Source organism: Staurois parvus, unplaced genomic scaffold (assembly GCF_062004578.1).
Source record: "Staurois parvus isolate SC_StPar_1 unplaced genomic scaffold, SC_StPar_1.0 ptg000479l, whole genome shotgun sequence".
Taxonomy (NCBI): domain Eukaryota; kingdom Metazoa; phylum Chordata; class Amphibia; order Anura; family Ranidae; genus Staurois; species Staurois parvus.
Genome location: NW_028318275.1, coordinates 605729 through 617857, shown reverse-complemented (window position 1 = coordinate 617857; position 12129 = coordinate 605729).

Here is a 12129-nt window from a genome sequence, read left to right as displayed (position 1 = left end):
ATATCTCTTATTAAAAATTTTGGGGCTTTGTCCGGGTTTTCAGATAAATGGAGTAAGTCAGTTCTTATGCCACTAGACCCCATTATAGCTCCTCTACCTGCCTGTGCTAGTGCAGTGCAGATAATATCCTTCTTCCGCTATTTGGGCATACAGGTTACCTCAGACACTACTCAATACATAGAGCTGAATTTGCTGCCTTTGTTACGCAATTTCTGCTCTAAGTGTGCTTCTTAGACAAAACTTCCCTTGACGGTTGTCAAAACTCAAAGGACTGCTAGGATCAATGGCAGTGCTGGGGGGGAGGGTGTGATTAGTGGCAGTTGAGGGGGGGTGGGATCAGTGGCATTTCTGGGGGGGTGGGATGAGTGACAGTGCTGATGGGGGGATGGGATGAGTGACAGTGTGTGTGCGGTAATGAGATCAATGGCAGTGCTTGGAGAGGATGGGATCATTGGCAGTGCTGGATGGTGATGGTAAGTAACATTTCTACACCAACCACCAATGTTCGGGGAGATTCAAACTAATGACCAATGTAAGGGGCATTTACACTAACCACCAGTTTTAGGGAAATTCTGCACTTACCACCAATGTAAAGGGAAATTTACACTGGCCACCAATGTGATGGGGAATTTTCGCTGACCACCAATGAAGAATTCACACCGACAACCAATATAATGGTGGATTTTACACCAACAACTAATACATTTCTACACTGGCCACCAATGTAAGGGGGAATTTAAACTGACCATCAGCAGAGGTGTTGGTGGCTGGAACCTTAGGGTGGGGGCATAATGCCACCTTGCTGCTCATATTTACATATGAATGCTGCCATTATGCCATTATTTACATGTGAATGCTGACACAGTCTGCACACTTGAGTTATCTGTACATGGCAATAGAACAGAGCTGGGCAGCACTTCACACTGAGATATCAGACACAGCCTGGGACAAAGACTTCAAGGGACAAGGGAATGTGAACCAGTACAGTTGGCAAGTATGGGGCAGCTGCTTTGAACCTCACAACAATGACTGGCCCAGGGCAGCGGACCCTTTTTCCCCTCCTTAAAGACGGCCCTGCCCAATTGTATCTAACAGAACACCCTCTGATGTCAGGAGTACTTATGGAATGAGAAAAGCAGGGTATGATTTCCAGGGTGTACTCCATTTTTCTTGCCTCCACCCATGATGCTTCTTTTTTGCCCTGCAGAAAGGGTTGGGAAAAGGATCTGGGTCCTATTGAAGGTGTTGTCTGGGAACTCTGCCTAACCTTCACCCCTCTAGTATCTGTATCATCATCCCAGAAACTCTCCCAGTTATACCCCTTACACAGGGCTTATAGGACACATGCCAGGTTAAATAAATGAGGGAACAGATCTGACCCTTTGTGAACAAGGTGCGAAAAGGATATTGGGGTTCTCTTGCACAGGATTTGGAGTTGTCCCAAATTATTCTGCTACTAGTCAGAAGTTATTACTACCATATCCCAAGTGTTTCTATTCCCACTCCCAAGCATCCCTATTGTCTGTGTGTTGGGTGCTTTGGATAAGCAATCGCTCATGCCACAAACTCATGTAGTGGTTCTACCTTTATTATATATTGCTCGTAAATTGACAGCTCGGTACTGAATGTCTGACCAAATACCAACTAAAAAACAGTGGGTGGAACAAGTAAATGGTATGCTTTTTCGGGAAAAACTCACATATCAACATAAAAATTTACCCAGGAAATTTTTGTTCTTTATGGCAGCCTTGGCTGGATGTCCCAGGCCTAGCACTACACCAATTGATTTGAAATAGGCTTTTTCAGGGATAGACCATGTAGGAGGGATCTTCACAGATTCTCTGTATTCTTTGCCAGATGATAAGAATTTGAAGTTTAGTCTCAGGAACTTTCAGGTTACACTACTTTTCTTGTATAATTCTTGGTTGACATGGTAATGTTAGCATGCTTTGTGTCAGACAAAATTAAATTTTTCAATTAACGGTGCCTTATGTTTTATCTCTTGTATTGCTGTAATGTTAGTTTCTGTAAACGCAGTCTATGCACTGTATCACACTCCATTTCTCCTTTGGATGTACAGTGTTATGTTAGATGTACATGCCCATGTCTTCAATAACTATTTTTTCTTGATTAAAAAAATATATGATTTGGGATCACCAGTTCGAGAGGGTTGAGGTAACAGTTTAATGGAGCATAACCTTTTTAGGGCAATAGTGGTGCCAAAGAGCCTGCTAAACATCTGAATGAGGTTGGTATTTTCAGAGGGGGGAGGGTATTTTTGAATCTCTCTAATTACTTGACCAGTGCAGAATTGTATAAAGATTGGCCTTAACAAAGCAGGCATAAACACATTCATGGCCCTGTGGCTCTAGGAACACCAACCTGTATCAGAATCAAAATGAGCTTTATTGTCCAAATATGTACAGGCATACAAGGAATTTGTCTTTGTTGCAAACAGAGACAAGGAGGAACTGAACACAAGTGACAAGAGGAGAGCGCTACAAGACTGCACAGATTTCTGATTAGATTGCCTTTCATTTAGTTGCTGTGAAGATAATAAACCCAAAAGGAACCCCAAAATTGAGTAAGGAACACAGGGAAACCTTATTGTTCTGAAATTCGAAAGCCTAAGCTGTGACTTTTTTAAAAGATATTTTTTTCTCTGGCTCCTTCCCACCCCAAGAGTTATTCTGAGGGCCAATGACTTTGATACATTAGGCCAGACTTATACTACATTGAATTGGATTCTGGAACCACAGACCAGGCAAAAACCTTGTTAAAGTGATTGTAAAGGCAGGAGGTTTGTTTTACCTTTATGCATTTTATGCATGAAGGTAAAAAACCTTCTGTTTGATGCTCCCCCCTTAGCCCCCCTAATACTCATCTGAGCCCCCTCTCGATCCGGTGATGTGCAGGAGAGCCTAAGCTGTCCCAGGACTCCCTCTCCTCATTGGCTGAGACAGCAGAGGGAGCAATTGGCTCCCACTGCTGTCAATCAAAGCCAGTGAGCCAATGAGGAGAGAGCTGGATAGGGGGAGGCAGAGCTGTGGCTCTATGTGTCTTATGGGTGCACAGAGCCGGGCTCAGTAGTGAGCATGCAGAAGTTCCCCCAGAGCAAGCAGCTTGCTGTGGGGGCACTCAGCAGGTGGGAGTAGCCCAGAACACTGGAGGGAGAGTCAAGAATAAGAGGATTGGGGCTGCTCTGTGCAAAATTATTGCACAAAGCAGGTCAATATGATTGGTATTTTTAAAGAAAAAATGCTGGACCTTTAATAACACTTTAACCACTTCCCGTCCGCCCTACCCACGCCGCCATTCGCGGCCACGGCTATCAATCGGCGGTAATTACTCGCCGGTGCCCAGTGATTTCCAAAGATCTCAGACGGGGAGTAGGACTGTTTTGTTAACTAAGGAAAGTAAAACATTAACACAGAAATCTAAAAGGATTTTAGAGCGCATATAGAAATAAAAGAACAGAGATGATATGTTATGTGAGTACTTCTTCAAAGCTGGGTATCGTGGCTGGGCTCCAGGAAGATAGGCCGTTCATCCTTGGCCCTCACATTTTAAAGCACTCGCAGACACACCCCATGCAAACATCCTCTGTCCACCCTGTGTAGTCCTCTTTCCAATGGGCAACAATTCAAAAATTATAAAGGGTTGTCCTCTCTAATCACTAGGATTTATGGTATTACCCAGACCATCCTCCAGGAAGTATGTTGCTGCTCTCCACTAGTGGGCAATGGCACCCTGTGATCAAAATGCCTTCACTCAGGTCAACATTCCAGTCCAAATCTGGTTCCTTTGATCTTATTGCAGGTCAGTACATCAGTCATTTTAATCTCCGCATCACCAGGATGTCTGACATGAGGCTTTCTCATCTCCCACACCCCACTGCCAGGGGGTATACATGAATCCTTTCTCAGATGAGGATCTTATATGCACCCTTCTGCTATACACACACCGCTAGATAATCTTGCTAATCCAGATGGCTTTAGTCTAACTATTCCTTAACAGTCCAAAAATGTATCTATATACAGTATATTTAAAAATAAATGTTGAGCCTTCCAACGGGAAGTGAAGAGAAATCTCCCCATTGGGACACAGATGGCAATAAAACTGCTGGGGATTATAATCCTCCCTTACTCTAAAGAAATACAGAAAGTTTAAAAAAACAAAAACAGCAGAGAGAACTCCAGGGGACACCTCAGACACCATACATCGTCTTGCATTCTTTAAAATGCAGAGCACAATGTAGATTAACATTGTGGTATATAGTAGAGGGCCATATCTGTTCAATGTCACAGATATTCCTCCAAGAGGTATCTTAGGACCAGCTACCTATGGACAGCACAAACTAATGTCACAAAAGTTAGCAGATGAGGTGATAGCAGGAACTGTTCTAAATTATATGTTTTTGCTTGGAGAGCTAGAATGGGAAGATAATCAGTGTATCTGACATGACAGTGCGAGGCCCTGCCACTGTGAAAAAGTAGTCAAAGTGACACAGGGTTTGCATGAATGCAGAGTGCAGGGCATTGGAATATCAATTTTGAGAGGATAAAAATTATTTTTCAGTTTTCTACGGGTTTTGTAATTTCCAAATTGGGTTCCAGAGTTTGGAGGCTTCAAAGGCGTTGGGAGGCAAGAAGTGTCCAGGTTTTGCCAGAGACCAGCAAACTGGGTGCCCAGGTGTGCACAGTCTTTATAAGCATAGGCTTGGGCACAGTTCAGGACTCCTGCCAGGATATAGGTCTGATTCACTTAGAAGACAGTACTCCACAATGGAGTCATGAGGTTCCTGAATGGATTTGGTTAAGATGACTGATCAAGTCTAGAGGAATCAGAGAGTTAGACAACTGAGCAAGTCTAGAGGACTGAGAGATTCAAGGGGTCTGAGAGGACTGAGAGGGCCTTTAGAACTGGGGAAGCTGAGAGAGAGGCACATGAACACAGGTGCTGTGGAAGATGGTCTGAGGGGCCAGTCAAAGGCCAAGGTTTGAGGCCTAAGCAGTGGTACTGCCAGAGTAAGCCTGGAGGATGTTGTTGTTTAAGTTGGTGTTTAAAGTGAAGGTGGAAACCCCTGAGAGGGACATTTTTATCAATTTGCGTGGAACTGTTTTTTCATTCCCAAAAAGATGGGCCAAGAAGCCCTAAAACAGATTGCCTGAGTGCCTCACTGGAAATGCTACTATCATTGAGTTAAGTTACCCAAAATCACAACTCCAATTCTCCAATAGTACAGAGTGAAGTAACCATACATTTATTTGGAATCACAATAGACTGCAGTACTAGCATTCTAATGTGTGGGTGCCCTTGTAGACACATGCAGCCATAGCCAACTACTGTAAATAGTATTATACCACATAATGTAATGGCATCTTTTGCCTCTACAGCATGTTTTAGCTACTCATACACGTATTTATTGTTTAAAGAACCAAATCTTGTACTACAATTAAATTGTAAATTAAACACAAGGGAGAGATGTGATGCATTAGACAACCACATACAGGAGAAACTGGCAACAAACTGAAAAGGCCATTGAAACTTTCAGTTGTTTGTATTTAATTAAGTCTATATTTCACTGCACAAATTCAGGCCCTATTGCATAAAAATATTTAAAAAGTATTTTTCTTTTTAAATATGTGTTTTGCTCTTTTTCTATAGAGAAATCTATCTCTATGTAGAGCTCATCCCAAAATAGGCCTGCTGAATTTCCACTGGCTCTTGTCCCAGATTAGTGCAGAGGCAGCCAGGCACACAGCATAGTCATTCACTCTGGCTCAAGGATCAGTCTAGGGGGTTGTCTTTGTGTGAATTATTGCTGAATAAATTTGTACTGGGATGCAGGGAGTTGTCGGATACTCAAGTAACATGGTACAGTAACAAGAGGACACTCTTGTTCACTACATCTTAGAAGAGTCCCTCTGGTTGGAACCAAGGAAATGAACATCACTAGAACACTATAAGAATTTTCCAAGTCCAAGCAAGCAATGGCACTGGCAGGCCTCGACTGGGACAAAAAATAGACTGAGCAGCTTCGAGCCCAGGGGCCCTTCCTTTGGAGCCTGGTGGTGGAACGCCAGGGTCCAGTTGCAGGTGCGACCTTTGTGAGGCTTGTACTTTAGCTACTGGTGTCAATTTTTTTTAGTTTATTTTTTAAATAATATTTTACCATTTTATTTATTTATTTTTTAATTTTACAATTTTATTTTTTTACAATATTTTTAGGAGCCCCATTGGAGGGCTTTGGCAAGATATCAGGGGTCTAAACAGTCCCCTGACATTTCACCTTTGGGACAGAGAAAGATGATTGAGGACACTCAAACCATCTCTACGGAATCTGTGTACAGCTCTGTGTAAACACAGTTTACTATGCCTCAGTTATGAATGACCAAAGCCAGTGAACGGTACCGCGCCGATATATGACATATTTACCAGCCCTCTCCATCCTGACAGATTCCTTGCAGCAGCTGGCGGGAGAGGGGAGGGGGGAACCCAGCAGCACTTCGGGGGAGGAGGGGGGCTGGTAGAGGGCACACAGGGGCCTGGAAAAAGCACAGGGTGACCAGGAGAGAGGACGGAGCAGCAGAAAGAAGATGGATAGGAGGGGCGGAGGGGTAGCATACAGAGGAACTGATCTGTCCATTTCTATCCTGCAGCTGTTGGATGCCTGCAGGAGGGAGAGGAGGAGAACCAGGCATTCATCAGTGGCAGGAGGGAAATGGACAGATCAGTTTTTCTATATGCGGCCCCACTGCCCGTCCTATCCAGGTGGCCCTGACCCATCCAGGTGGCCCCAATGGGCAGATGTCCTGTGCGCCATATGGCCAGTCTGGGCAAAGTAACAGCAGTCACTAGGATCCTAGAATCAGGTCTGTACTTACAATGTCCCTTTATACTAGGATGCCTCCTTCCAATATCAGCCAGACATTCACCCATGAGCTATTCAGACTGAAATCCCAGTGAGACCTCTTTATTAGCTTCAGATGCTCTCAGAAAAGAAGCCCCCCCAGCTCTAACTTAGGTGGGACCTTGATGAGCTCCTGTAAGTACTTCATCTGAACTGCCCAGAAGGACAGCAGCCCTTCAGGCTGAGAACTTTTTCTCCTGGGCAAGAACAGGGTAGCTCCAAACCCCAGATTATTTGTGTACTCCCCAGCCACCTACTGAGCACCATCCCCTAGGGATTGGCTGAGACAACATAAATATTCAGGTTGCTGATTTGGATTTCCAGCCCACTAGATTCTAGAATTCTCCAGAAGGCAGGGGGAAACAATCAAACCTGTAACCAGTGAAGTCCAAAACAGCTCAGAGCAATCACAAACTGCTCCACTGAATAAAGAGAAGCCAAAAGAACTAAATTTACCTAACCAGCCTAGCAACCTATCTTGCAATCTACCTCCCAACCTAGTTACCTAGGCATATAAACCCTAATTTTCTCCATAAGCTTTCTTTACAAGCTAAATGTCCATCACTATTACATTTTGTCTTCTGTTTACAGTTAAAGCTGGACTTAAGCCTTCTTCAATCTTGCACAGCTGTACAGGCTCCTCTCCTGTTCTGAAATTGCTTACTTGGATTTCATTGCACACTGTGAGCTACAGACATTGTGCATTAAAAGCTACAGCAAATTAGATAGAGACCTCCTCATTTTCTGCCTGGAGGACGTCCAGCATCATCTAACCCTCTTCTCCCTAGCCTTACTGTCCGCGGCCCACCCATTTCATGAATTGGATCTCAGTTCAGGGTGTTTTGGAGTTTTGTGTAATCTTCAAGACTTAAATTATTTTTTTAAACGTGTGCAAAAAATGCAAAAACAGCTGTGGCAGCAAAAGGGATAAAGGTTAAGCCCGACACTCCCCTTTCCTTTCCTGACAAAACACCCAATCGGAGCTCATTACACTACAAGGTCTCTCCCCTCCCTGCTAGTTCCCGAGTGCGGTGCTAGAGACAGGCAGGGAGGGAAGGAGATAAACAGCACAATGGTAAAAATATTAAACGTTTAAGTTGCCATAAAGCCCCTTTTGTTTTTAAAAGTCCCAGATATTACTTAAAGCAGATTTAAATATGTTTTTGGTTAAAATCTATTTTTTTATCAGCACAAGTAGATTGTTATGAGGGACACGCAGATTGGAACATCGATTTAGTTCCTGGACAAGTAGTTTTTAAAAAAATTTCCACACCCCTGACCCATTTCACTTTCCCGAAGCCACGGTCATGTGACAATCCTTCGCTCTCCTTTTGTTTACAACATGGGGTCCTTCTTTGGTGACCACATGTAGCATCCCTGCCCATGCTTACTGGACCACATGTCCATGGTCATTTGCACTCTGCCACTGACAGAGTGACACATACGAAATGTGTTCCACATGCTGGCCAACAGTACTGTTTCAGAGGCTTAGGATATGCCACATCAAGTGGGAAAAGGGTCATTTTGACACACTGAGAAGGGGTCAAGCGAAGGCTTGAACCTCTGCTGAATTCCCCTACACCCACCCTGCCATCTCCAGCAGAATCTTTCCCATGGCAGAAGTCTCCTTTTCAACTGCTGCAATGGAATTAAAAAAGTCCTCAAATCATCTTCCTTCCCAGGGACTTCAAGACGTTCCCATTCCAGCTCATGGAATAAGACCCTTTCCACCACATTGACAAGTACCCCACCACCAATATTTTGCCCATACATACAAAAGAAACATATTAATTGTATTAAAACCACCTAACAAGACTGTGATTCAAACCTGTAAACTCTGTTATTAACCTCATACTTTAACATTTCTGCTACATACCCATGCTTCAAGACTTTTAAGTAACTTTTGAATATCTATAGGAAAATTATGATAAACAAACTATAATTTAAAATTGATGATAAATAACCTTCCAAATATGTAAGTATTAACTTCTAAAATAAATGCATCTAATAAAATATGTAGCTATAACTTTGTGGACTTCAAACATAAACTTAAGCATTATACTATATCAGGCATCACTAAATGGCAGACCATGGTCTGGATCTGGACTCAGAAACATTCCTTTGCAGACTGCAGCCTCACCAAATAGTTGCCTGAATGTCCTCTCCCTGGTGCCGGCTGCCACTATTATCCTCAAGGAAGGGCACAACATTTGAGGCCCAGCAGGTCTGTCCCTTTCATAACATTGCAGTACTCCCCCCTTACTCCCCCACTGCCCACACTGTCCTACCTTATTCACACAAGATGTGAAGCATGCCAGGTGATGGGGCAGTCTGTGATGTAAAAAGGGGGATGGGGATGGGTGGAGGAACTGTGATGTGCACGGGAGGCTGTGATGTGAAGGATCTGAGTCATAGCACTGACACTCGGATCTCTGTTGGAAGAAAATTTTACTGACCAGATCTAATACCTGCTGGATTATTTTTATGATGTTTCTTATAATGTAAAGACAGGCGGTGTGTTTCCAAGCCATTTCTGATATTTCAAAAGTGTTAGCACATTTAGACTGCTAAGGTTCTACTAGTTCCTCCAATATATCGCAGTTTACATGGGCATTCTATCAGATACATGTGTTGTATTGCAGGAATTAAATGTACCAATATTAAACCTTCTTCTGCTGGAAGAAATTACTGGAAATCTATGTTTTTTTCTCAACTTGTTATAATTAGATCATGCTGAGCATATTCCACATTTAAAGAAACCATTTCCATCAACAAAAAATACCTGGTAATATGAGTAGGGTCTTTTGTGTTGTGAATCAGTTTAATCTGTAATGAGGGTATTTTTCTATACTGTAAATGAACCTTTTTTTTGCAAAGAATTAAACCAATGGTTTTATTTGTAATAGTTATAGGACATTTCTTTGTGAAAATGTCCTCCAAATTCTTATAATGCAAGTTTATTTCAGTAATAAGGGCCCATTTATGTCCATCCTCATTAATCAATTTTTACTTCTTACTGTATATCCAATTAGATCACTCTATTTGTTGAAGCAACCTTTTCTATTTCTCTGTTTAGACATTCATCTTTGTACTCTGTTTCAATAAAACAGGTTTTAGAATATCTGTTTGCTCATAATAATTAATCAAAAATCGACAATTTCTCCTAAATCTCATTAATTGTCCTCTCTGGGCTTTGCTTTGGCTTCCAATAAACACAGGAGGGCATACAGCCTCTAAGTGTAAGCCATTTAATAAAATAAAGGTTAAAATCAGTATGTTGCACTCACTGTATTGGAGAGTAATATGGCATATCAACAATTTCCAAGTAGGACCCTAAAAGGAGCTGCCATCATTGCAGAGTTCGGCAGGAATGCTGCTGGATATGGCAGATCTGTGCCAGGAAGCTCCTGATGTTCAGTAATAATTGGCTATGATGTCACTATGTCAGGTGTTCTTTTATTGCTTTGGCTTACTGCCATCTTGAATGATGGTAGCTGGACCAAAGGATGAAACTATTTCTGTCAGTTATTTTATAAAGGTTTTTGGGAAAACTATGTTATTGCATGTAAAAATAATCAAATTGCCTACTGGCCCCCTCTTCTCCATTACAAATAAAGAAAATGTATTCAGTATACCTCCCCCATAAAGCTAGCTCTGGGGGGCATCAGTATAGACAAGGAGTTCCCATTTATGTTTTCATAAATTGAAGACTCTGATAGCAGTTGTTAAATTTCCTTATTGTTTAAGACAACTCTATTATTGTCTGGTATTCCAAAGACTTTTCAATTAGATAATTCCTCTACAGGGGCGGACTGACAACTCATGGGGCCCCCGGGCAATAGGAGATCATGGGGCCCCTGTGTCCTTGCCCAAACTCAAAAAAGCCTATGAAAAAGGTACCAGGGGCATCTCATGGGGCCCCCTACTGACCCTGGGGCCTCGGGAAGTGCCCGAGTTTCCAAATGGTCAGTCCGCCCCTGTTCCTCTATTACCAATTTTATATAGGGAGCATTTAGTACCCTCTTCAAGTAAATGTTCTTGATGTCATCAAAAAGACATTGGAGTTGATTTACTAAAACTGAGAATCTGGTGCAGCTGTGCATGATAGCCAATCAGCTTCCAACTTCAGCTTGTTCAGTTAAGCTTTGGCATTAAAACCTGGAAGCTGATTGGTTTCTATGCAGAATTGCACCAGAGTTTGCACTCTCCAGTTTTAATAAATAACCTCCATTGTTTATTTACATTTTTTAAATAATTCAATTAAATTGTTATTATTTATAGGGGGATTGAAAATACATTTAGTCCTCAGTCCTGATGAAACATAATATATTTGGGTAGGTAGTAGTACAGGATTTGCTTCATTTGTGGGGCCTTTGCCAGAAAAAAATATTTTTTTATATTAATTTTACAAATGAATTTATGAATGTCAATGAATATGTCAAACTTATTTCCTTTATGGTTCGGGGCAAATTTTGGGTCCTTGTCCAACACACCCTTTAAGGAGATTCAACAATTCAAAACACTAAACACCGCTCCAGTTTGGTCCACTTCTCTCTAACCCTAAAAAACACAGGTACCGCAGAACATGACCAATTAACAGGTGGATTACAATACTGTTGTTGTTAAGATCCATACGTTTATGGAAAAATAAATAAAAAAATCCAAATAGCATAACACACAACAAGAGCAAGTGTTGATGTGTTTCATGCCATCTCTAAGTACAAAGACCTTTTTTAAGAAGATGGACTGGAATGGATACATCCGGTCGGGAGCAGCCACCATCCCTCTTGACTTAAGGTTATACCTAAGAGGCAGTACCAAAGAATTCTCTGGAACTGCACCAAAAGCGATGGTCACTTGAGGCAGGAAGCTCAATTGAAAGATAGAAAACACTATTCTTGTGAAAGTTTGGATGTTGAGATTCAAAATGTTTGCACTACTCTTTTAACAGAGTACTCAGTTTAAATATAGACAATGTTTTTGAAGTCTTTTTTGTACTACTGTCATGTTCCTGTCTGCCACCTGAGGGTCTGAGCCCTCTGCAGGATATACTCTGCTTGGTGTTTTAACTCTTTAGCTCCATCTGCCTTCCAGCTGCAGTCAATCTCTAGTCAGCTCAGTTTGTAAATAGCAACACTTCCTGTGCTCTGTACTAGTTTAAGGATTTAATGATAGCAGCCCTTTTTGCTAGTGCCCATTATACAATTATTAATTGC